The following is a 26485-nucleotide window of genomic DNA, read 5'->3' as shown; positions in this document are numbered from 1 at the left end:
GAGTATGGAAGATTTAAGGGTGATCTGATTGAGGTGTTTAAAATGATTCAAGGAGCTAATAGGGTAGGTAGAGAAAAGCTACTTCCTCAGGTTGGGTTAGGGTTAGGTTTGGCTGAGCACAATGGGCAGAATCTTAAAATTGGACCTGGCCTGTTCCCAGGTTCACACAAATGGTAACTGTAAATCTGGATCTGTAAATCTCTCCTCCAAAAAGCTGTTGAGACTGGGAGTCAATTGATAATTTCATTACTGATAGATTTTTGTTCAACACGGGTATTAATGTATGTTGAAGCAAGGCAGCGAGGTGGAGTTAACAAACTGATCACCCATGATCTTATCGAATGGCAGTCACTGTTATCACAGCTTTTGCGCCATCCTTTTTATGTCAACGATTAACACTGAAAATGCTAGTGTCATTGGTTACAATAGGAATTCCCTATGTAAACATTGCTTGGTAATTTGATGGCCCATAACTTCTGTTCCCCTGGGCGTCATACCTGGTTGGGGTGGGGGGTGGGTTGGGGAGGCTGGTGAGGGGGTACCCTCAATGATGCACTGGGGAAACCACCCCCCCTCACCCCCAGAAACCCCCACATAAAGACTGCACAGCAAGTTCAAACTTCAGCTGGGCAATTGCCCTGCAATAGGAACTATCCAAAACTCTCATTTAAATCATAGACTTTGGATGGTTCCAACTGTCTTACAATAATAGTTACCTAGAAAAAGTTAGAAGAATTAAAATCACTTCTAACTTCTGGATAACTATAGCAGTGACCCTCCCCCAACCTCCGACCCTCCACGGGACCCCCTGACTAGCTCCCCACCCACCCCCCCCACCTCGACCCCCCCACAGGTCACCCCGACTACCTTCCCCACCCATTGACAACACCACCCCCCGCCACCTCCCAACTACCTCCCCACCCCTCAGACTGCCCTTTCCACCCTCTGGATTGTCCTCCCTACACCCAACCCCACCCACCCCTGCCCCAGTATACCCCCACCCACCCACTGACCACCTGACCCCCTCACTGACCACAACCCCCCGCTGATCACCTGACCCCCCCACCACCCCCCCATCCCCCCAACCCCACCATCCTACCCATTCGATGGGCCAAATGGCCTAATTTCTGCTCCTATGTCTTATGGTCTTATGGCCTTACAAACATACCTTCTCAAGCTGACTGGACCTTTAAACTTGGCTGCTTTACGGCAGCTAGTGCTGTAAAAACGGGGGCTGTGGCCTCCTTACCTCTGACTCTCCTGCCCTCGACACAAGCCCTCGGGAACCCGCTGCACTACACCTTTCTCACCCGGCCTGGGTCGGAAGGTCAGTCGAGAAAGGGATGGTTACGTTTTAGGGTATGGAACTAGGAGCCACTCCACAGAAGTTCAGGGTCGATAATTAAATGGTAAAACAGGCCTAAGGAGCTGAATGGTTTCTTCCTGTTCCTGTGTTGGTGTGGGGTGTGTCTGCAGCGTGAAAGAAGGGGGTAGGAGTGGTGAAGAGACTCTTAAACACAGTGAGGGGTTTTGACATCTCAAATACCAAGACAAAAAGGTCATAAACAGTAACTCTGTCCCAGCAATGGGTACGGTAGAAGTAACTTTGGAGCTGCTATTGCCTCTTGTATAACACAAGCATGTTCCCTTCTCCATCACACACACAGAGGCCTTCGGCCTTTTCCCACACATAGGACAGGAATTTCCCTTCGTCGGGCGAGCACAGTGGGCGGGTCTGGGAGCTGAAGGATTTGGGAAACAAGAATAAAGCTTTAAAAGACGATAGATACAAACGCGTCCCCACTTGCGTCTCAGTCGCCTGAAGGGGGACATGTTTGAAATGGAGTTGAAAAATTTTTTCCCGCTCTTTTTATCTGCCGCTGGAGACCTCATCCCGCCCATGGATGAGGTTTCGTAAATGGTGCAGAGGCCGCTTGGCCGATTCGCCCGCCCGTCCGTCGAGGGGCCGAGCGGGGGCAGCGAAAAATGGCAGTTAATTGAAACTTTAACGGGCTTAATATCCCTCTGAATGGTCGGCGGGCACACTGCGCCCGCCTGTCCGCCCGCCCACCCGCTGAGCGAAAGATCGCAAGAGCGCGCGATGACGCCAGGATGCTCGCCCGGGGCATCACCGCACGTGGTTTTACACCCGCTCGGGTCGGGCACGCGCCCGCCCGGGGGGGCATAAAATCCCTGCCCACAGAGCAGCCGGGCGAGCGATGTACCCGGTAAACCCGCACTCGTGCCCCACGCAGAAACCTGGCCGCAGCTGCCTCATTGTTCAGAAACTGGGTCGCCAACTCTGGTCGGACATATTTCCGGAGGTGTCATCATCACACGACACCCCCCCTGCCACCCCCCCCCCGCCTCCAGCTGCCCCACCCCCTCCCCTTACCCCCCCCCTCCCCCCAACCCCCCCACCCCACCCTCCCCCCACCAACACCCCCCCACCCCCTCCCACCACCACCCCCTCCCCCTACCCCACCACCCCCCCACACCCCCCCCACTCTGCCACCTTGGGTCACCCGCCACCCTCAGCACCAGAAGCAGGAAACTGCAGACCCTGGAAATCCGAAGTAGAGCCAGGAATTGCTAGGAATACTGGTCAGGCTGAACGATCGGCTAAAGGGCCCGAGTGCAGGTGAGGGGAGATGTTTTAATGCAGTGAATTGTTTGCAATCTGGGAAAGCGCTGGCTGGTAGCAGATTCAAGAGTAAAGTTCAGAGGGGAATCAGATATAGAGTTGAAAAGGGAAAAAAAGAACACTTGCAGTAATGGAGGAGATAGAATGGGTGGAAGCAGTTGGTGAAGCCCTTTCAAAGAGGCACAACGGCAGGCCCCGGAGAGAGAAATAACAGTTAACATTTCAGGTCTTTCACCAGGACTGGAGGGGCTAGAGACTCAAAAAATCCTTGAATGCCAGGGCCAGGGAAAGAAGGGAACGTCGATATTGAGTCGAGGGTGGGAGAGATTAAATGGCAAAAGAGATAACGGTGCAAGGGAATAGGGGGTGCAAATGGGATGAGTGAAGAAACAGAAGATAGGCCCGAAGAATCTGTAAACGGCAACAGCAGAACCATTACTCAGCATTTGAGTCCAACAAATCCCGATCACATGCAGTGCCCCTGTTTTTTTCGGGAGAACAGGGTGCTGATAATGGTTCTCCTCCATCGTCTTCTCTCACTACGGTGAGCAATCAGAGAGGCAGTGACAAAGGCACACCTACTACAGCATCCATGGCAATGCTGAACCCTGTCTATCAAAACGATACCAAGGAACTTTGCACAGCCTTGTTATTTTAATAGAGGGCTTTCCCTAGCGCAATGAATTCTGGGAGGCCCCAGCCACCATTGCCTTCCCTTTGAGAGACCGCAAGAGAAATGCTGAGCATTACAAGTACACTGCCTGCAAGTGGAGTATAACCATCTTTGGCCACCAGTTCAGGGGAATGCAGTCTTCCGCGGGTGATTCTGATGACTGTGGAAGGGTTGGTAGACGTGGCTGCTTTTTCTTGTCCACCGATTCAAGCCCTGGCTCTGTCTCAGGCAAAGGGCTGCAGTCATCACAGAATACAAGAGCAATGAGGTTATGCTAAACCTTCATGAACCACTGAAGACGCCTCAGCTGGAGCTGTGGAGGCTCAGTCACTGAGCATGTTTAAAGCAGAGGTCAATAGATTTTTAGATACCAGTGACATTAAGGGATATGGGGATAGTTCCGGGAAGATGGTCTTGTGGTAGAAGATCAGCCATGATCTAGTTAAATGGTCGAGGGGTCGAATGGCCCAATCCTGCTCCTCTGTTCCTGTGTTCCTAGAGCAGAGAATGCTAAGGGGAGATTTAATGGAGGCGTTCAAAATGATGAGGGGGTTTTGAGAGAGTAAGCAAGGAAATATTCTTGCACTAGAATGAAGGTGAGTAACACAAGAGAATAGAGATTTAAGATAATTGGCTAAAAGGACCCGAGTGCAGATAAAGGGAAATTTTTTAATGCAGTGAGTTGTTGTGGCCTGGGAAAGCGCTACCTGAAAGCTGATTCAACAGTAACTTTCAGACGGGAATCAGATATATAGTTGAAAAGGAAAAATTTGCAGTTATGAGGAAGAGTGGAGAAGTGGAATTAATTGGATAACTCTTTCACAGAGGCACAATAGGCCGTCTAGCCTTCTTCCATGTTGCATGCTCCTTCTCAAACGCTGCTAGCAATATCACACATTCCACACCACTCAGATATTGCTGTGAGAACAGCAAGTTCCAAACAATTCTGTTCTGCAAAACTGAGAGGCAGCTTAAAAAATACAAAGTTAATGAAGGCCTTGGGGTATATGGTAGAAACACTTCCTTCCGACACGATCTCCCTACTCTTCGCTCCCCCACTGGGTTGAAGTCAAGACTCATTGTATTGTCTCATACACTAAGTCACAAATATAAGACTCAGCATAGGAGATTTAGATCAGAGAGTTACAGGAAAGACTGTAAGGATGTAGAATGCACTGCCAGAGTCAGTGATTGCTGCTGAGACTATGTCAACATTCAAATAATGGGTTAAGCTGATGGTTTGCAGAAAATTGATCAGTGGCTTATCATGGACTCCTGGTTCACAGGATCTTAATGGCACAGAAGGAGGCCATTCGGCCCATCATGTCTGCACTGGCTCTCTAAATGAGCATTCTGACCTAGTACCATTGCCCTGCCTTTTCCCCGTAGCCTTGCACATTGTTTCTATTCAAATAATCATCTAATGACCTCTTGAATGAGACCAGACAAGCAGCCCTCAAATTCAAATGGGATAGTGTCAATTTTTTTTTTTTAAATCAGCTAGATTGGGCTCTGGAGCCTTATTGAATTCCTGCAGTGCATCTTGTGGATGGTACACACTGCTGTCACTGCACATCAATGGTGGAGGGTGTGAATGTTTGTAGATGTGGTGCCAATCAAGCGGGGCTGCTTTGTCCTGGATGGTGTCAAGCTTCTTGAGTGTTGTTGGAGCTGCACTCATCCAGGCAAGTGGGGAGTATTCCATCACACTTGTGTATGATGCAGAGTATCAGAACTGCTGAAGCCAACCTCCCAGCTAAATGTAACTCCACTCATACCATCTAGATGTATTTTCTTGTTGCCCCTGTTTATTCTTTCATGGGATGTGGGCATCACTGGCAAGGCCAGCATTTGTTGCCCTTGAGCTGAGAAGCTCACTAGGCCATTTCAGGGGCAGTTAAGGGTCAACCACATCACTGTGGGCCTGAAATCACATGTAGGCCAGACCAGGTAAGGATGGCAGATTTCCTTCCCTAAAGTAGCCCAGTGGACTAATAGTGGGATTTGAACCCATATCCCCAGAGCATTAGCCTGACCCTCTGGATTACTAGTCAAGCGACATTACCACTGCACCACCATCTTCCCCCTAGTCTATTAATGCCTGCAGCCCACTTAAAGACAGACAATGAAGCCTGCCTTGCCAGTGCCACCCATCCCCTAAGAACATTTAAACTAAAGATTTTGAAACATACGCATAATCAGAATCGTACGCTCCACTGTCTTGTGAGGAAGAGTTGGCATTTTAACCAGGATATTCAGGCAGATCTATCGGGATGGCAATAGCACTCAGCTGAGAAACTGTGATGAGGGATGGAAGGTATATGTCAGATGCAAAATACAGACAATTCAGTGGAGCGTAAACCCACACAAGGCATGCCCGTTGCACTGGACATGCTGTCTTACTGAGAGGTGAAATGTTAGTGAGAGCTGTACCTTCAGCTAGTTTAAGTTGACAGCAAAGGTGAAGTGGAGTACCTGACTTCTGACTGACACTTGCTTTTTCCAGAAGCTTAAGCCATTATGTCACTGGCATTAAATATTCTGTGGAGGTACCCGCGGGCGTATCAGTGACAGAACAAGCAGGTCAAGCCTCCCCGGCAATTATGACACATAGCAGGAACATTTCTTAAAATGATTCATCTGCACATCACAAATGCACGTTGTATTTATAGAAGAAAGTGCTTGCTTTTATTTAGCATCTTTCACTGACCTCTGGATGTCCCAAAGGGACAGTGAAGTTCTTTTTGAAGCCTGGTCATTGTTATAACCTAGTTATAACATAGTGCACAGCAAGATCCCACAAGCAGCAATGGTGATGATGACCAAATGATCTGTTATTAATGATGTTGGTTTGAGGGATAAATATTGGCCAGGGCACGAGGGAGAACTTCCTTTGCTCTTCTTCATGATAGTGATCTGAGATCTATTATGGGTCACCCAAGAAGGCAGACAGGGCCTTATAGTTTACCGTTTCATATGAAAGATGGCACCTCCTGCAGTGCAACGCTCCTCCAGCCCTGCGCTGGGAATAAAATGGATTGCCTATTCAGGTCTCTGGAGCGAGACTTGAACCCACAACCTCCAGACTTTAGGGCAAGCGTGCTACCCACTGAAGCGCAGCTGACACTAAAATGCATAAATTTTTATAAAATAGCGACGTTTCACTCATCATGTATACACAGACGTCGGAAAAATATTAGGGGTTAAGGCCTAGCTGAACCCACTAGGAATGAAGCAGAACTCGAGGTCCAGGCTCGAGATGGAGGCCGGGCCTCAAAATGGATGGATTCTCGAGAGCTGGTTCCCAGTTTGATCATTTACCTCATGAAATATTTCCCTTTTTAAACCAAAGACCTTACTTTTTTTGGTACTATGTCCTCAGGTAGCCGATAAAACAAGATGGCAGCCAAGGGTCTTTTGCAAATATTCTGAGCGGTTCTGTTGGTTTGCCTCGTCAGTTTTATATGCGCAGTGGCCTGTGCGTTCTCTGTTGTCACTTCTCAGAACTGCTAACTGCCCAATGTTTGTGAAGTTCCTTGCCCACTCGGGCATCGCTGAGTTCAGTGTTTTTGCTCGTCCTTGGGATATAAACGTTGCTGGCAAGGCTGGCGCTAATTGCCCATCCCTAATTGCCCTTGGGCAGGTGGTGGCTAGCTACCTACAACCGAGCGGCTTGCCAGGAAATTTCGGAGGGCAGTTAAGAGCCAACCAACCACATTGGTGTAGGGTCGAGGCCCCATGAAGGCCAGAGGATGGCAGCCTTCCTCCCCGAAGAACATTAGTGAACCAGACCGGGTACAACAACAATCCGGTAGTTTCGTGATCATTACTAATTAATCGAATTTAAATTCTACTGGAGTATTAGTCTAGTTACTCATCCAGTAATATTACCTCTATGTTGCCGCCCCCTGTTGTTTGATGAGTATATCTGGGTCAGTCACAAGTCAATGTGACATATCCTCACAGGCTGAAAACTTTCATTTTATAGATAAATGCTATATAATGATACAATACGTGGTTCTGTATTTAGCATGCGTGCGCGGTGTGCATCCTAACAGAAGTAAAAGCACTGACCATGACACCCAGCCGATCATGGTCGTCTCCATGGCCAGGATTTTACCACCCGGCGGGATATTACAGTTCCCCCGAACTGAATGGAGATTTAAATGACTGGCCGCATCCACCGGGGGTAGGGGGGGACACGGCCTGGGGGACACAAATCCTGGTGGGTACCCAGAAGGGAAAAAACAAAACAGTAAAAACTGGGAATTAAGAGCACTGGTCCGAACTGGTTTTTTTTTTTGCCTTCTGGGTTAGCTTTTGCAAATGTCCCAATGGAGAATGAGCTGGGTCTGTCCTGGTTCACCGAGCTTGCAAGCAGACCTCCTCCTGGCCCACTCCTGTCTGGTGTAGCACAAGTGGGAGGCTTTGGCAAGCCAGCAACTGGCACAGGTGACGCAGGCTCCTCTCAAGAGAGTTGCATGCGTTCGGCGGTGCATTGGTCCAGCCAGGTGCTGAAGGATGCGGCCATTGCAAAGCCTAATAATGCACAGCTGTCCAAAAACTGTCCCGGTTCAACTCATGAGCAGACTGTGAAGCTGTCAATCGCTGCACCCTGTGTAACTAACATTGCCAATTATAAATAGACGGTCTTGTAGCAACACTTGCTTGTACAGAACCAAAGCGACACGAAGAACCTGGCGAATAACGGTTGTTACAAATCCTCATCCCTGTACATTTGACAAAAATAAAACACGCCAGCACAGAATTAAAAACGGAAATGAAGTTGCCCACCATTAACCCTTTCCTTCTTGATCCTGATCCAGCTGAGTCTCCCACTCCAGAAACTTGAGCACATAACGCAGGCTGACCCTCCCAGTGCAGTGCTGAGGGAGTGCTGTACTGTCAAATGTGCCGCCTCTCAGTTAACATATGAAACCGAGGCACCACATGCCCTCTCAAGCGGATGTAAAAAGTCCAGGGGCATTATTTTGAAGAAGAGCAGGGAAGTTCTCCCCGGGTGTCCTGACCAATATTTAACCCTCATTCAACATGGAAAGCAGATTATCTGGTCATTTATTTCATTGCTGTTTGTGGGAGCTTGCTGTGCGCAAATTGGCTGCAGTGTTTCCAACATTATAACAGTGACTATACTTCAGAGGTATTTCATTTGCTGTAAAGCGCTTTGGGACATCTAGAGAAGAAAGGTGCTATATACTGTTTATCAATCCTGTTTTCCTTCCCTCCCTTCCCTTGGCATATTCTCCACCCCCTTTAACCCAGGGCACTGAGGAGTGCCCCAGCTGCTGCCTCTGGCTGAGATCAGCCAACCCTAACATCTTCCGGTGCTTATGGTTCAGTCCAGACCCGGCACAGATGATTTGAGCTGACAGCTCCATAATTGAGACAATTAAATACCAAAGAAGTGTTGGCCGAACACATTCCTTTGCAGTGGCCTGATTCACGACCGTTTGGTTGAGGTCACCCAGAGACCTTTCTAAGGCTCAAAGACATACGGAGGATGAAACTGCTCCGGTTGCAAAACCGTATATCCTGTGGAAATCAGACTCGGAGAAACATTTCCAGCCCACAGTGGAAAGAAGGATATAGATTCCAAAGGTGACTGAGGGGACACCTTGTAGAAGTGTTTAGACCAGTAAAGCAGTGTTGATGACAGGGCACTACTTCAAGGTAAACTATTGGCACCGTTCAAACTGGTGAAGGGTGAATTTAGATCTGACGTCAGGAAGCACTTCTTCACACAAACCGTTATTATAGTCTTCGTGCCAAACCTGTGGAAATAAAAACCTTCACGTCATTCAGGGGTTAGTTAAGACACTGTGATGTGGACACGCTTTCTATTGCTCCGAATGCCCTCCCTCCTCCATAATTAACTTGCCCGACTCTCTGGAAGTCCAATTTCAAACACATCCATCTTATTTCTGAGCTCAACATCTGCCTCTTTGTCAATGCCTCTGATCATTGCCTAACTGAGTTGTCTTCACTATTTTTCAAGCAAGGGCCTTTTTAGCAAGAAAAAAAACACCTGCAGTGTGAGAGCCACTTCAGCTGCTGAATTACCATTGTTTACCAACCCAGTGACTCACCTGGGCCAAAAAAAATACACGACACCAACGGTTGAATACTCTGCTAGTTGTATGGTGGTTGCTGTGGTAATATAACTGTTACTGTACAACGCACATACTTAGATCAACTTATTGGCGCACATTGTACCATGTGGTCAATGTGACATGAAGGCTGACTTTTGATAGGCTCGGTGCACATTTTTATTGTTAAAATTAAAATTGAAATAAACAGGAATATAATTCTCGGTTGGGATCCGGATCACCGTGACCCTCTGAGGATTAAGTGGCTGCTGAAAGTGGATGGATGGAGGTGGGGAGCTGCACTCAGTGTTGATGGGTACCACCATTGGCTCAAGGGCCTTGCAATGAAGGATACCGGCCTCATTTCTCCTTTGCTTATTGCTTTTTGACCATCTCTGCTTTCTGAAAAACATCACGAATGGTGTGAATTGCTGTTAACGGTTTAACACAGTAACCATTGGCATTCCAATTCCTGTTTTCTGCTGAATGACAGTTTACCATTTCCCCAAATACAAGAGGTCAAAAAAAACAGTATATATTTTATATAACTCGTTCATGGCATGTGGGTGTCATTGGCAAGGCCAGCCTCTTCTGCCCTCGCCAACAGTTAGGAGCCAATCACATTGCTGTGAGTCTGGAGTCACATGTAGGCCAGACAAGGTAAGGGCGGCAGGTTTCCTGCCCTAAAGGATACTAGTGAGTGAGTTGGCTTTTTATGACAATGGATGACAGTTGTCATGGTCACCAGTTGATTGATCGCCATTCCTTCGCTGTCGCTGGGTCAAAATCCTGGAACTCCCTCCCTAACAGCACTGTGGGTGTACCTACATCTCCCCTCGGTGTCCTGCCCAATATTTATCCCTCAACTGACGTCACTAAAACAGATTACCTAGTAGGTGTCACATTGCTGCTTGTGGGAGCTTGCTGTGCACAAAATGCCTGCAGTGTTTCCTACATTACAGCACTGATTACACTTCGAAAGTACTTCACTGGCTACAAAGCACTTTGGGGTATCCTGCAGTTGTGAAAGGTGCTATATAAATGCATGTCTTTAGTCAGCAAAAATGATCCCCTTGACCCTTACTAACAGATTATTTCTTCAGCTGGTGGTAACTGAACTAAAATGGGGCCAAACCCAAATGTAAGGGGAGTAGGAGCTTCACACAGTTGTGTAAGGGGGCATCTATTCCCCAAAATAACATTTATCTACAGGGCGCTGAAAGACCTAGACTGAAAATTACACCCCCGCACCCACCCCACCCCCGACCCCCTAAAGAAAAAAGAAGGGCTTGTAAAAAGTCCCAGGCTGACAAATGAAGAATACTTAATGAAGATGGACCATCACAAAGGGTCACAGAAGCTAATCCAGAGGTGGTCTTATGCTTCCAAAAAGCCCACCGCCTGCTCCAGAAAGAAGGGTGACCAAGCCTTGTCACCTCACTAGGGGGAAGAGCCTAGGTCCCGGAGTCTAGCAGGCTCTGTTTAACATTGTATTGTGTCATCGCGTCTGAAATATGATTTATTGTATGTGAAGGTTTCAGAGAGATGGGATAAGACTCTTTCTTCCCTTGACATACTAATGAGATAGAGGAGGAGATGCCACTAAAATATCATTATCAAGGCTTCTCCATTCCCGATTAAGTGACATTTGTGACTTATGGTGTGATCCTTCCTAAGTTGGGGCTGTGTGCAAGGTCAGTTAAGTTCAGAAGCCACGTTGTATATCCATGTAGGGTATGACTGAGTCCGATTCTATAAGAAAAATGTGTCACTTCTCATCTTGAAGGAGAGGCAGTATACGCTGGGAATTTTGCCATGAGTAACTCACCTCCTGACTTCTCAATGCCTGTCCACCATCTACAAGGCACAACTGTGATGGAATACTCTCCACTTGCCTGGATGAGTGCAGCTCCAACAACACTCAAGAAACTCGACGCCATCCAGGACAAAGCAGCCCAGCTTGATTGGCACCCCATCCACCATCTTAAGCATTCACTCCCTCCACCACCAACGCACAGTAGCAGCAGTGTGTATCATCTACAAGATGCACTGCAACAACTCACCAAGTCTCCTTCGACAGCACCTTCCAAACCTGCAAAATCTATGATCTAGAAGGACAAGGGCAGCACATACATGGGAACACCACCATCTGGAAGTTCGCTTCCAAGACACACACCATCCTGACTTGGGAATATATCGCTGGTCCTTCACTGTCGCTGGGTCAAAATCCTGGAACTCCCTCCCTAACAGCACTGTGGGTGTACCTACACCACATGGACTGCAGCGGTTCAAGAAGGCGGCTCACCACCACCTTCTCAAGGGGCAATTAGGGATGGGCAATAAATGCTGGCCCAGCCAGTGACGCTCACATCCTGTGAAAGAATACAATAAAAAAAAGATGGAAGACCAGGAAGACATCAAATAACTGTGGATCAGGTTGGAGGATCTCACCTCAGCAATGCTGTATTCCACAAAGCCCCTTCGATGAAGAGATTTGCTCATTTTGTGCCAGGAAAACACGAACCAATGGATCAGGAACATAGCAGCTGCCTATTCAGATATCCTGAAAGCTGGAATTTGGGTTTCTGATGTTTTGCAGGGTAGCTTTAGCTGCACTGTGGTCTTTTCATCTTTGTGTCACACTAGGCACATTGGCTGGGTACCGGTAACCAAGCAAGTTCTAACTGTCCCCTTTCCACTCGCTGACCTGCATTTGGCTCCTAGTTGGCAACGCCTCAATTTTAAAGTCCTTGTGCTTATTTCCAAATCGCTTCATAGCCTCATCCCTCCCTATCCCTGGAACTTGGTCCAGCCCTACAACCCACTGAGATCTCTCTAATTCTGGCCTCTTCAGCATCTTCCATTGCTGCCATACATTCAGCTGCCTCAGCCCCAGGTTCTGGAACTCATTTCCTCAGCCTATCCACCTTGCTATCCCTGCTTAAAGCAGAGGTCAATAGATTTCTAGATGCCAATGACGTCAAGGGATTGGGGGATAGTGCCAGAAGATGGCTTTGAGGCAGAAGGTCAGCCATGATCTAGTTAAATGGCAGAGGAGGCTCAAGGGGCTGAATGGCCTACTTCTGCTCCTATGTTCTCCTCTTAAAATCTTGTGGTTTGACCAAGCTTTTGGTCACCTATCCTAACGTGGATCAGTGTCAAATTTTGTCTGATAACCCTCCTCCGAAGGGATGTTTGGCTACATTAAAGGGCCTACATAAATCCAACCTGCTGTTGTCATTCTTCATCAAACAGCCACCTTCTCCTGCCTTAATCTCATGAATGTCACCCATTTTGCCTATTGTGAGCCTGCACACACCAGGCAGATAGGATCTCTGGTATAGGTTGAAGTGTCAATCTGTTCCTCTCAGAGGCTGATTTCCAGGAGCCTCTTCATAGTGACCCCGGAGTTGTAGAATTACATAGTATTTTCTGTACAAAAGACAGGCCATTCAGCCCAACTGCTCTGTGATGGCGTTGATGGCTAGCACCTTTTTAACTACAGCCTTTACTTCTTTATCTTTTTCACTTAACCCTTGTGGAATTTTTTTTTTAAATCCTTGCTTAAGCATCTGAGTTCTTTTTCCTTAATAGCCGAAAGTTGCTTTTAACTTTAGAGTCAAGTAGTTTTTAAAGCGTAGCCACTGTTGTAATATCGGAAAGACAGCAGCCAGTTTGCGCACAGCAAGCTCCCACAAGCAGTAATGTGATAATGGCCAGGAAATCTGTTTTAGTGACGTCATTTGAGGAGGCAAATATTTCAGTAGCATTTCAGCGACACTGTGGCCAGTGAATGGGAGAAAGGTACCGACACCATTTAAGGTTTGTTAACCCTCCAGGATTGTCTTGGGGGTGCCCTAGGATTAAAGGTCAATTTGCAGCACAGAGACAGTCCATTCGGCCCATTGTTCATGCTCGATACGAGCCTTCTCCCAGCCTCCCTCATCAAACCTATCTAACGCCTCATGCTGTCACTCCCTGTGCACCAGGGCCACACAGGCATTCCCTTCGTCTTTAAGATTCAGGCGGCAGCATTGAGCATTTGTAGTTTCCGCCCCAAAGGCAGGTCAAAGCGAAGGAAAAAGAAAACGTGAGCTTGTCAGTGTTCTGCTTCGAGCGCCTTTCCAAGAGCTCTGTCTCCTTCACCAGCTCTTACTTCAGTATTCCTGTAACCGCCACTCATCCCAAAAGATTACAACACCATCTTATTGAGATATTATGGCCATTAACTGCCCCGAGGCGAGGAGCCAATAATGGGACCCTCAGTAATGAGATCCTCTGAGGCAGCTATTATGCCCTTAGGGATGGCAAGTATTACAGTGACTGAAACAAGCTCATACATCTGTTCTCACTTTTCAAACAATGCAGAGGATAAGGCCTGTTCCCTCTCTCCCGCACTACATAACATCTAAGGCTACAGGAGGAGTGTCTAGAGGAATCCTGACGTTTGGTAATAATGGTCTGTTCTATCAACAACCAAGAATATTTGCCTTCCCTGTAAAGAGCGTTTTTATTTATTTCCCTTCAGCTCCACTGGGAAAGATTAAGCAAGGTTTCTCCTTCCTAGCTGCTATCTAGTGACCCTGGATGGAAAGAATGTTACATAAGAACGTAAGAAATGGGAGCAGGAGTAGGCCATTCAGCCCCTCGGGCCTGCTCCGCCATTGATTGTGGCCTCAACTCCACTTTCCTGCCTGCCCCTCCACTGCCCTGACCTTTAACTCTCTTGTCAATCAAAAGTCTAACTCAGCCTTGAAGATACTCAATGGCCCAGCCTCCACTGCTGTCTCGGGGAGAGAATTCCAAACACTAACAACCCTCCCAGAGAAGAAATTCCTCCTCATCTCCGTCTTAACTGGGAGACCCCTTATGCTGAAACTGGGTACCAAAGTTCTCGATTCACCCACAAGGGAAAACATCCTCTCAGCGTCCAACCTGTCAAAGTCCCCTATATGTTTCAGTAAGACCACCTCTCATTCTTCTAAACTCCAATGGGGAGAGACCCAACCAGCTCAAGCTTCCCTCAAAAAAAATAAACCTCCTCATCCCAGGAATCAATCGCGTGAACCTAGTGAAAGAGCTGGTGCAACATTAGGCTTAGGCTGTGATGTCACCTCCCCCCCTCCATCACCAAGAAATAAAGTCTTGCATTTATATAGCACCCTTTGTAACCTCAGGTAGTTCCCAAAGCTCCTACAGTTACTGCTGAAATTTAGGAAACACGGCAGCCAATTTGTGCACAGCAAGCTCCCACAAACAGTAATGTGACGATGACCATGATAACCTGTCTATCATGACGTTGGTTGATGGATGCATGCCAGTAACTTGTGACCCTGAGTAGGCGTGATCCTTGAATCGAGGGATAGCCAACGATGCCAGTTGGGGGATAAAGATCGGCCATTAAACCGGAGCAAACCCCCTTGCACTTCTTCGAGATAGTGCCCCTGGGAACTTTTGCATCCACCTGAGAGGACAGACATGGCCTCAGCTTAATGTCCCATTAGCAAGACGACACCGCCGACAGAGCAGCGGCCCCTCCAGTACCAGCACTGGGACGTCGGCCTACACTATGGGCTCAAGTGTTTGGAGTGAGATTTGAACTCACAGCCTTCGCCCAGTGAGCCACTAGCATCAAAGTAGCCTGCCGTCCCTCACTGGCCAAGATTGTAACACAGAGTGGGTGGCAGCACTTATGGATCGGGAGCCCAGCCGAGCTATTGACGTCCTTTAGGAAGAGGGGAAATTGGCGCGGAACCGCAATTGATCAGGGAGAATGGAAATCAATCGTGCCCTCCTAGCTGCGATTGAAGGATGCTACCAGCTTGTGCTGGAGGACTTTGTGGCGTGGTACCGACCTCTACACGAGCTTGGCACTGTTTAAGTGCACCTGTGTTCAGTGCCAGTGTGCCAAACACAGAGGAAGCAGGCACAAGTCCTCGTGTGCACATGAGACATTTTGGGAACGGAAGTCATTAGACTCAACAATTTATCACATCCTTTCCCTTCCACATCACTTAAACCCTTCTCTCGCTCTTCAAACATGTGTATCTGATTGTTCCAGTTAGATTGCTCGCTTAGCAACAGCAGCTTGCATTTATATCGCGCCTAACTCATAGTGAAACATCAATGCCCTATCTTATTCCCCCTGACTCCCCGTCCTACCCCTAACCCCTTTATTGTTTTATGTAAGTAAAGTACTGCTGATCTAAAAGCAAAATACTGTGGATGCTGGAAATCTGAAACAAAAAATAAAAATAGCTGGAAAAACTCAGCAGGTCTGACGGCATCTGCGGAGAGGAACACAGTTAACGTTTCGAGTCCATACTGCTGATACTGGAAACCTGAAATAAAAACAGAAAGTTCTGATCTGGCAGCTTCAGAACAGAAGCCGAGTTCCATCCTCCAAAGAGTTCTCCATTCCAAAGAAGAGTCAAATTGGGCTCAAAACGTTAACCCTGTTTCTCTCTCTACAGATGCTGCCAGGCGTGCTGAGTATTTCCATCATTTTCTGCTCTTAACTCCTTATTTTTAAACCTGCCCTACATACATACAAATTAGGAGCAGGGGTAGGCGATTTAGCCCCTCGAGCCTGCTCGGCAATGCAATAAGATCATGGCTGAGATCTTGCCTTCAAATCCATAATTCCCTACCCCGAGTAACCTTTGACTTCCTTGTTTGCCAAGAATCTATCAACATCTGTCCTGAAAATATTCAATGACCCAGCCTCCACTGCTCTCTGGGGAAGAGAGGTCCAAAGACTCATGACCCCCCTGAGAGAAAAAATTTCTCCTCATCTCTGTCTTAAATGGGAGACCCCTTATTTTTAAACTGTGTTCCCTAGTTCTAGTCTCTCCCACAAGGGAAAACATCCTTTCAGCACCCAACCTGTCAAGCCCCCTCAGGATTTTATCTGTTTCCATAGGATCGCCTCTCATTCTTCTAAACTCCAATGGATACAGGCCCAGCCTGTCCAACCTTTCCTCATGAGATAAGCACCCACCTCCCCATCCCAGGTATTAGTCGAGTGAACCTTCTCTGAACTCTTTTACTGCATCACGAACATCGTTCTGTTGCAGTGAGCAATATGGCCAGATCTATTCTGATCTGCTTCCTTCACCACCCTGAAGGTTGTAACCTCCCTCCTTTTCCAACGGAAACAAGACAGGGCTTCCTTAGCATTCCCTCGTCGTCGACGCTGTCCTGTTCACATGTGTACCTGGGGTAGAATCCTACCTATGGAGGACGGGCTGGGCAGGAGCGGGCGAGGCGGGTGAGGAGCTGATTGCTGCCCGCGATTGACTGCACGCCGCCATTTTTACGAGGGCCGGCCAATTAAGGCCTGTCCAGTGTAACGCACGGGTAGTCGTGCTCAGCGCTACCTGTGTGGGGGAGGGGGGAGGGCGGGGGGAGGAGGGAGAGTCAGGGCCTGTGCATGTGGGAGGAAGAGCGCAGCAATCGGCCCCGAGGCACAGAGCTGCCTCAGGGAGATTAAGTAGATAATGAAAGTTTTCTTAAAAACAAAGTAAAAAATGATTTAAACATGTCCCCCTCATGTGACAGTGTCACGTGAGCTGGGACACGTTTGTGAAGCTTACAAAGTTTATTTATTCATTTTATAAAACCTTTAGGAAGCCTCATCCCGCCCGTGGATGAGATTTCCTGGAAAAACGTGAAGGCCGTTTGGGCTCTTTCCCTGTCCACCACCCACCCCCCCGCCCCACCCCCACCCCCACCCCCGTCCACCCCGCCGACCTTAAGGTTGGACGGGTAGCGTGGTTAATAAGGTAAATTGCTTTCTTCATGGCCTTAATATGCCATTGACAGTTTGGCGGGCGCACAGCCACCTCTGGTGCGCCCCTACCGAATTCAATATCGAAATGACGCCAGAACGCACGCCCAACATCATTTTACGTGTCGGTGTGTCAGGCCCGACCCCCACACACTGACGGCAACATCCTGCCCCTGGTCTAAGCTGTGCAGACAGCTGTGAATTCTACTAGTTTGTTCAGGGTGGGGATAGAGGGACCTGGGGGGGTAGCCAGGGACAGGCAAGTCCAGGCCATGTGTTTATGCTTTCAGTGATTGGTGATAATTAGAGAATGTTCCACAAAGACTTTCGCTTGACCACACAGGCGTTTGGATTGACAACTGCAACGTTTACTCCGTTAAGACAATCAAAAGTGTACATGCCAGTATGGCAGAACAGTAGGAATCCTTCCTCTTGCTTCAAACATTCAAATGCTCTTTAAAGTATAATTCTACAAGGTGAAGGAGTGCCCTTTGTCGCATCACTCTGGACTAATGATTCGGGTTTCAAGAGCATAATTTAAGTGTGTCAATGGAGGTAGGATTTGTGGACGCTCCAGTACATTTAGTGTATCCATGGTCGTTCTCTCTCCACCTTTAAGATAGAAAAAAGAAACATTTGCATTTATCTCGCGCCTTGCACATCCACAGGATGTCCGGAAGAATTTTACAGCCAATAAAGTGCTTTTTTTTCAAATGCAGTCTCAGTTGCAATGTAGGAAACATCACAGCCAATTCACGCATAGCAAGCTCCCACAAACAGCAATGTGATGATGACCAGGTAATCTGTTTTTTGTGATCTTGACTGAGGGGTAAGTATTGGCCAGAACACCAGGGGGAGAATTGCTCTGTTCTTCTTCGAGATAGTGCCATGGAATCTTTTACGTCCACTCGAGAAGGCAGCTGGGGCCCAGTTTAATACTTCATCCAAAATACAGCGCCACCAACATTGTGGCACCCCCCTCAGTATTGCACTGGAATATCTGCTTTGATTTTTGTGTTTAAGCTCTGGGTTGGAGCTCGAACCCATAACCTTCAGATGCAGAAACAAGATTGCAACCAGTGGCACCGCAGTGCTGCAGGCTACACTCGCTAGTCCATTTCATCGTAAGTTAGCTCTGCCTCACCATCACATCAGTGAGGCGATTGGGACCTCAGCTATGTCGATGCCTGGGCGACTGACATCGCATTTTCCAGAGCCTGAAATCTGGAAAGAGCCAACTGAGGCTTGCATTTATAATGCGCCTCTTGTGACCTTAAGACATGCAAAAGTGCTTTCAAGCTGATGGAGTACTTTTTGAAATCTAGCCACTGTAGTAAGAATGACCCTGTGAGGCACAGAGGGATAAAAGCAAAATACTGCGGATGCTGAAAATCTGAAACAAAAGCAGAAAATGCTGGAAAAATTCAGCAGGTCTGACCTGTGGAGAGAAAAACAGAGTTAACATTTCGAGTCCGTATGACCCTTCTTCAGAGCACATAGGGATGTTCCTCTGAGACTGGGGTTAGGTCACATTGGGACAAGTCATTCTCGGGATGCTTTGTGTCATCATATACTAAATGATTCATGTAGAGTTCCTCACATCCACCTAGAGAAATTGTAAATATGTTTTTAAATGTGCTTAAGATACAGAAGAAATCATTACAAACATATTTGCAATATCTTGTTAAACCTGGAGACCAGAGGAATTCTTAACTGATAGTTGGGCTGACAGAGGGACAGTGTAAGGCGACACTGTGCTGTATCTCGTCTGGGATGACTTAATGGAACAGCATAATGTAGATGTAAATTCCCCCTGTATCTAACCCCGTGCTGTACCTGTCCTGGGAGTGTTTGATGGGGACAGTGTAGAGGGAGCTTAACTCTGTATCTAACCCCGTGCTGTACCTGCCCTGGGAGTGTTTGATGGGGACAGTGTAGAGGGAGCTTTACTCTGTATCTAATCCCGTGCTGTACCTGTCCTGGGAGTGTTTGATGGGGACAGTGTTGAGGGAGCTTTACTCTGTATCTAACCCCGTGCTGTACCTGCCCTGGGAGTGTTTGATGGGGACAGTGTAGAGGGAGCTTTACTCTGTATCTAACCCCGTGCTGTACCTGTCCTGGGAGAGTTTGATGGGGACAGTGTGGAGGGAGCTTTACTCTGTATCTAACCCCGTGCTGTACCTGTCCTGGGAGAGTTTGATGGGGACAGTGTAGAGGGAGCTTTACTGTGTATCTAACCCTGTGCTGTGCCTGTCCTGGGAGTGTTTGATGGGGACAGTGTAGAGGGAGCTTTACTCTGTATCTAACCCATGCTGTACCTGCCCTGGGAGAACTTAATGGGAACAGTGTAGAGAGAACTTTATTCTGTATCTAACTCCGTGCTATACCTTTCATGGGAATGTTTAATGGGACAGTGTAGAGGGAGCTTTACTCTGTATCTAACCCCGTGCTGTACCTGCCCTGGGTGTGTTTGATGAGGACAGCGTAGAGGGAGATTTACTCTGTATCTAACCCCGTGCTGTACCTGTCCTGGGAGAGTTTGATGGGGACAGTGTAGTGGGAGCTTTACTCTGTATCTAACCCCGTGCTGTACCATTCCTGGGAGTGTTTGATGAGGACAGTGTAGTGGGAGCTTTATTCTGTATCTAACCCCGTGCTGTACCTGTCCTGGGAGTGTTTGATGGGGACAGTGTAGTGGGAGCTTTATTCTGTATCTAACCCCGTGCTGTACCTGTCCTGGGAGTGTTAGATGGGGACAGTGTAGAGGGGGCTTTACGCTATCTTCCCTGCTTTGGGTCATTCTCTGGCCTTCAAGGTGATTGGCCATTCTACTGCCAAACCACTAGTAATGCTCATATTCAGTTTGCCACTCAACACGAGTGTCTCTGCCCAGTTTCCCTTTCTATCAGGGAGGTAGCCATGACACAAATAACACCAACACTTCACACTGTTATGCCACTAGCATTGCACAAAGCTACTGCCTCCGGCACTTCCCTGATGGGTGACAGTGCCCTGCTGCTGTAGTCCTCTGGCACCAAGAGCAGGAGGTCACCGGTTCCAATTCTGGTTTGCACTGTGGAATTTTTTTTTTGTACTGTGAGTGAGGTCTCACCTGCAGCGTGGACTGCGCAAAACTTAGCCCCAGGCCTTTTGGCTAATTGTTAAGTCGTGGAGAATTAACATACCAGCCTTAAGGGCAAAGTTGCCTCATAAAAATCTAACAGTTACACGCTGTCAAACTCTGTGCCAGGAATGAAAAATATTCTTCGCAAGGTGCTGGTGATGTGAGTTCTCGCTGCTGAAATAAATAAAGCACTTCATTTATGCTGGGGGTGGGGGGAGGGAGGGGCAAATATTCGGTGCTAGCTTTTCACAAAAGTCTTTTCTGATTTAATTCCCTATCTCCTCCCCCCGCCCCCAACCAGAACCAATGAGATCATTTATTTTCACTCCTCCTGGCCGATGTGGGTTGGTCACTGATTCCACCTGCCAACAACACTTGCTCTGCGGGGGCATGTTAAATGTCACCAAGGGGACATTTCCCTGAGGGGTTAAGGGGACAGGGGAAAAGCACCGTAGGCAGCCGTAAGATCACTATCGGAAGGGCTGAAGGTGAGGTCCTAGGTGAAAGTTTATGAGGAACCTCCAGGAACTGCGGAAAGCGAGAGGGAAGCAGCTTGGGGAGCGAAATCCAAGGGGCTGGAACAGGGATTGGGTGAGTGCCTCCACCTGCCCTGCAAGTGGCCATTCTTCATGTGTGCACCTAGCTATGTGACTGTGGAGGGCATCACGCCTGGGATCACAGGGTGGAGATCAGATCAAAGGAAGGAAGACTTACAGTTATATAGCGCCTTTGCAATGGCACAAAACCCGTTACAGCCAATGGAAGCAGTTTTGAAGTTCAGTCACTCTTGTAATGTAGGAAAGGCAGCGGCCAATTTGCGCACAGCAAGCTCCCACAAACAGCAATGAAGTAAATGTCCAGCCGATCTGTTTTAGGAGTGGGTTGAGGGGTAAACCTTGGCCAGAGCATCAGGAGGAAACCCACTGCGCTTTGAAAGAGTGCCCAAGGCACTTTTTACATCCACCTGAGCGGGCTGACGGGGGGATTTGTTTTGGTACCTCATCCAAACGGTGTCTGACAATGTTGCACTCCTTCAGTAACGCACTGAGGTGTCAGCCTGCATTACACACTCAAACCTGTAGAGTGGGGCTTGAACCCACATCCAGAGGCATGGTTAGTTATTGGTGAGACCTCCTGACTTTCCTGGTCTAGTAGCAATGCCACAGATTTTACCATCCTCACCACTGACCACCCCCCCACCCCCCGACCATCTCGTTCTGCTGAACAATTTGGATCAAACCTGGAGCCAATAAGCCTTTCAGCTTTTCTAGTTTGTGGCAGTGCCCTGAGCGACCAGGCCGTCTGTTGCCAGAGTATCTGTGAGCACCACAGATAAGCCGCTGCCCATATCCAACTCGCACCGAGTCCCGTTCAATCCCTGCGCACACTGACCTACATTGGCTCCTGGTTTGGCAACACCTCAATTTTAAACCTCTCACCATTATTTTCCAATCCCTCCATAACCTCGCCCCCATCTCTGTAACCCACTCTGGCGCTACGACCCTCCGAGATCTCTACGCTCCTCCAATTTCGGCCTCTTGCGCAACCCCTACCATTGACACCCATGAGTTCAGCTACCAAGGCCTTAGGCTCCAGAACTGTCTTATTAAGCTTCACTGCTCTCCACCTCTGTCTCCTCCTTTAAGATACTCCCTTAAAATCTACCTCTTTGACCGAGCTTTTGGTCAGCTGTCTGATTGGGCAGGATTTTGATGTAAAAATAATGATAAGACAAAAAGTGCTCACAGTTATTTATGTGCAAATGGACAGAAACTTCCAGTGATTGAAGATGTGCAGTTAATAATGAAAGTTGCTGTAGGAGCTATATGGCTGCTCTATAAACTGCATGTGAACTGTCTCACTGTCTAGCTCCCCATACAAATGTATTAAATGACATGAGGTTTCTTTACTGACAATGTTGATACAGAATAAACTCGCCACCAAAAGTTGCATCAAATCATTCTAAGTACACTTTAAAGCCCTAATTATTGCCAAACAACCTCTCTGGCACTGAAAATTAACAATTGTAGTGTCTCATTCCTCCAAATTTTAATTATTGCTGAGATTTTAAACAAAGTGAATTTTTTTGCTTCTTTCTGTCTCTCTTATAATGCAATCTTTCTTGCCCTTTATTTTGCTCTCTGTACCTGGTGTGACATTGTATTCACCATTCGGAGTAATACTTCCCGGACTCTGCGCTGGTCATTCTTCCATCTGATTGGCTAAGGAGATACACAGTTGTTTAGTCTGCTTGTACAGATCCCAGATGCCCTGTAGAGGATGCTGCGCTGTTTGGATGCCTTGCCTACAGCAACTTGCTGTGCACATCTCCACAGAATGCCTATAAGCAAGGGCAACTCTAATGAAGGACAGCCACCTCTCTTTCACCACCCACAGCAAAATCCAGCCAATTATCTCCTTATCGGCTTGGCGCTAATTCTGTTTGATAATGCTCCCATGAAGCGTCGCTGCTATGTTAAAGGTTGTAAATGCAAGTTGTTGCTGCGTATGTTTGATCATCCTGCACCCGCTCCCTCCTCAGAGGCTTCCCTGTACCTCCGGCAAGTCAACAGCAACCATATGGGCCAGATATGAGTGCCGCACAATGTCACTGCTTCAACCATGTCTCACCAATGTGGGAGAGGGTACCACAGCCCTGACTTGGCAAGGAAACAGTCTTTTGCCACCCCCCCCCTCAGCCTACCGCTCCCCCAACCTTCTGCCAGCATCTGCGGGTATAATCACGGGGGGAGATACGCTGAGGGAGGTGGCGGATCCCACCAAGAATTGAAGAAATGCTCACTTAGAACCAAAGAAAAGTTATGGCGCAGAGAGAGGCCATTCAGCCCATCGTCTCTGCGCCAGCCAGAAGAGAAAAAAGAAACTAGCCGCTTATTTTAATCCCACTTTACAGCACCTGGTCTGTACCCTTACAGGTTACAGCACTTCAGAAGCACATCCACATACTTTTTAAATAAGTTGAGCGTTTCAGCCTCAATCCCCGATTCAGACAGTGAATTCCAGTCTCCCACCGCCCTCTGAGTGACAAAGTTTTTCCTCATGTCCCCTCTAACCCTTCTACCAATCACTTTAAATCTATGCCCCCTGGTAATTGACCCCTCAGCTGGAGGGGAAACAGGTCTTTCCTGTCTACGCTATCCAGGCCCCTCATAATTTTGTACACCTCAATTAGGTCACCCCTCCGCCTCCTCTGTTTCCAAGGAAAAACAACCCCAGCCTATCCAATCTCTCCTCGCCGCTGCAATTTTCAAGCCCTGGCAGCATTCTTGTAAATCTCCTCCGTACACTGTCCAGAGCAATTGTGTCCTTCCTGTAATGGGGTGACCAGAACTTGCCTGCCCTTAGGCGAATTTTTTACGAAAGAGACAGCCCTTTCAGCATTTGCAGGGTTAAGGGGTCAGTTCTCAGGAACACAGCTCCCGTGGCGATGGGAATCACTAAAGCAGCGACTTCAACCTAGCGCCGGTTGCTCGGAGAGACTGGCAGCTCAGTGCAGGAGGAAGGATGTGAGGGTTGCCAGTTTGGAGAGGAGCGGGCATATATTTCTTTATATTTTTTTTGTCTCTCCGTTAAACCAGTAGGAGGGAGCAGAAGGTGATGATGTGGATCTGTGCCTCTCAGCTCGAGCTCCCAAACATCTCCAGGACCCTGCTAATCCAATTGGACAATCGTTGCCAAGATGATAGTCTGTAATTAGGTAATTGGATTTTATGTCTTGAAGTGAGAGGAGAGAGAGAGAGAGAGAGAAAGGGGGCAACATTGAAGAAGAGGGACATCCTTCCTCAGTTACAGCCTTTCGGAGTGGACATAGCTCTTTTTCCCCGGAAAGAGACACACTGGGAATCTGTTGCAAACCAGAAATCATAAGGGAAAATCCTTTTCGTTTTTTTTTGCTGTTCCTTGAGGACTGGATGGGGCTGCAAGAGACACTCAAAAGGCCTGAAGGACCGTCACTCTGTGCTAAAAACAGAAAAAGAAAGACGAATTTCTGCCTGGGTCTACCTGTCATTCGGAAGCAAAGAATCGTCTGAAGGTTAAAGGAAGGAGGGGTGACGGAAAATGGATTGTGTTGCCGACTGCTGCAGCCCGTGCGCATTGATTTAGCGAGCGAGAGAGAGAGAGAGAGAGAGAGAGCTAGGGAGAGAGGGGGGGAGAGAGAAAAATACATAGACGGAGAAAGAAAAGGCAAAAGGAGGGGAAGAATAGGCATAGAGGAAGAGGCTCGCAGCTGAGAAATACCCGCACTGCCGTGTGACTGGAAATCTTAATAACTTGACAAAGAAGAGATTATTCCATTAACAAAAGGCCGAGAGAGCAAGCCACATTGAATAGGGTCTCACTGCAGGGTCTGAATCAGCAGGGGAGGGGACAGGGAAACCAGAAAAAGAAACAGAGAGAGAGACAGAGAGTCGGTCAAAGCCATTGAAGGAGTGGAAAATGCTGCAATTGTTCAGAAGTGTCAACTAGAGAATGCAACTGAAGCCATCTCCCCTTCTCCCTCCTCCTCTCCCTAAAGCAGAACAGAAAGATGGGAGTTGGACCATCTAAGACCTGGGGAGACCGAGGCCTGACTGAATGATTTTCTTTTATAAATCTCCTCTTGAATTATTTCTCCTTAATTTTTTTTTTTGGGAGGGGGTGTGATTGGTGGAAGTGAGGGAGAGGAAGGGGAATGCTTGGGAGCCGAGTGACTGTCGCCGTCAAACTGAGACTGTGCTGCCATCTACTCTGTGACTGGGCGGAGAAGGGATTTTTTTGTTGTTGTGAGGAGATGGAAGAAGGCGTAATAAATAAGAGGCTTTTCATGGGAGACCAGGAGCAGCTCGGAGAGGGTGAGTGGTAACCATGGTGACTGGGCTTCTTTTATTGTGTGTTTGGCCCATGGGCTATTAGTGCCTGGCGTCGGAGGAAGGGAAAGGGAGTCGAGTAATGAAGGGGAAGAATAAAGAGAGACAGTGAAAGGGACTTCCACAATTGAAAGTGATAATCGTGGATGAAAGGCTGGCGGAGGGAAAGATTCAATAGGAACTTTCCAAAGGGAATTTGAAGAGGGAGACATTGGCAGGAGCGAGGGGGTGGAACGGGGATGAATTGGGGCAGAGCATGCATAGGCATGATGGACTGAATGGCCTCCTCTTGTGCTGTATCATTCCACGACAGGGCTGAGAGAGAAATGAGTGGACTGTATGCCCCACTGTTGGAGCGGGAGGCTAAAGAAAGAGGATTGAAAAATAAACGATAGAGAAAGCAGAAACTGAAGAGTGTGAGGAGAGGCTGCAAATGAGGAGAGGGGAATAATCCTGGTCAAAAATTAGGACCGCTCAGGGTAGAAAACAGAAAAACCTGAAGGGACAGGAAAGAGCAGACAGCAGAGAACTTAATACCAATAGGGTTAGACAGAGAGAGAGGCAGAGGACAGAGAGGTGAGAGCGAGGATAGTGGAGATGAAGAAATTGAGCAGACATAATGGAAGTGTGATGTAGACAGAGAGGGCGTGTGTAAAGCAGACAGAACAGTAAAGTTAAGCAGTAACGTAAGGGACACGGAAATAAGAAGGTGATGCAGCTGAGAGTGAACATCAGGAAGTAATGTGTGTATAAAGTTTAACTTCAGCCTCACTGGGAATGGGATGGTGTGGCACACCCATTGCCAACCCTCCAGGATTGCCCCAGAGTCGCCAGGAATGAATCTCCTGGGCGCTGCCTCCAGTATGCCTGGAGCAAAAGTTTCTTTGAACACTTTCATTTATTAGTAATGGGTGTTGGGTATCGGGTGGGGGGACGCTGTGTGAGTGTCAGGAAAGAGCCATCTGCATTGGGAAGAGTCTGTTTTGCTTTCCAATTGCCCATTGGAAGGAGGTGCGTTGCGAGGATGGTCCAATGGCAGGAATGCTGAGGCAGAGCTGGGAGGTCATGTGACAACACCTTGTGGAATAGGTCCTACATGAGTTGGCAACCCTTCATGGAGATTAAATAGAATCTGAAATGTTAGCTCTTTCCCCTTCTCCTGGCTTCACGAAGCTAAGGTTTGGTTTTAAAGATTGGGGGAAGCACCAGGTCAGGCCAAACAGAGAGTGACTAAAGTGTGAGGGAGTCAACAAGTGAGGCACACTTGTGACCTACATTAT

The 26485-nt window shown here is 47.9% G+C and overlaps 1 protein-coding gene across 3 annotated transcripts in view; it reads left to right on the top strand.

Annotated features, from left to right (window-relative positions):
* The window catches only part of lrrc4ba (leucine rich repeat containing 4Ba), a 232063-nt gene that overhangs the window by 138654 nt on the left and 66924 nt on the right, over positions 1-26485 (top strand). The window contains exon 1 of one of the 3 annotated variants that reach the window (XM_078531731.1): positions 23845-25190. The exons of the other annotated variants lie outside the window; for them this stretch is intronic. The gene's annotated coding sequence lies outside the window, so the exon portion shown is untranslated. Of the gene's footprint in view, positions 1-23844; positions 25191-26485 lie in introns of those variants that run through there. 3 annotated transcript variants of the gene reach the window in all.

Source organism: Cetorhinus maximus, chromosome 29 (genome assembly GCF_964194155.1).
Source record: "Cetorhinus maximus chromosome 29, sCetMax3.hap1.1, whole genome shotgun sequence".
NCBI lineage: Eukaryota > Metazoa > Chordata > Chondrichthyes > Lamniformes > Cetorhinidae > Cetorhinus > Cetorhinus maximus.
This window is presented reverse-complemented; position numbering and strand designations above follow the sequence as displayed.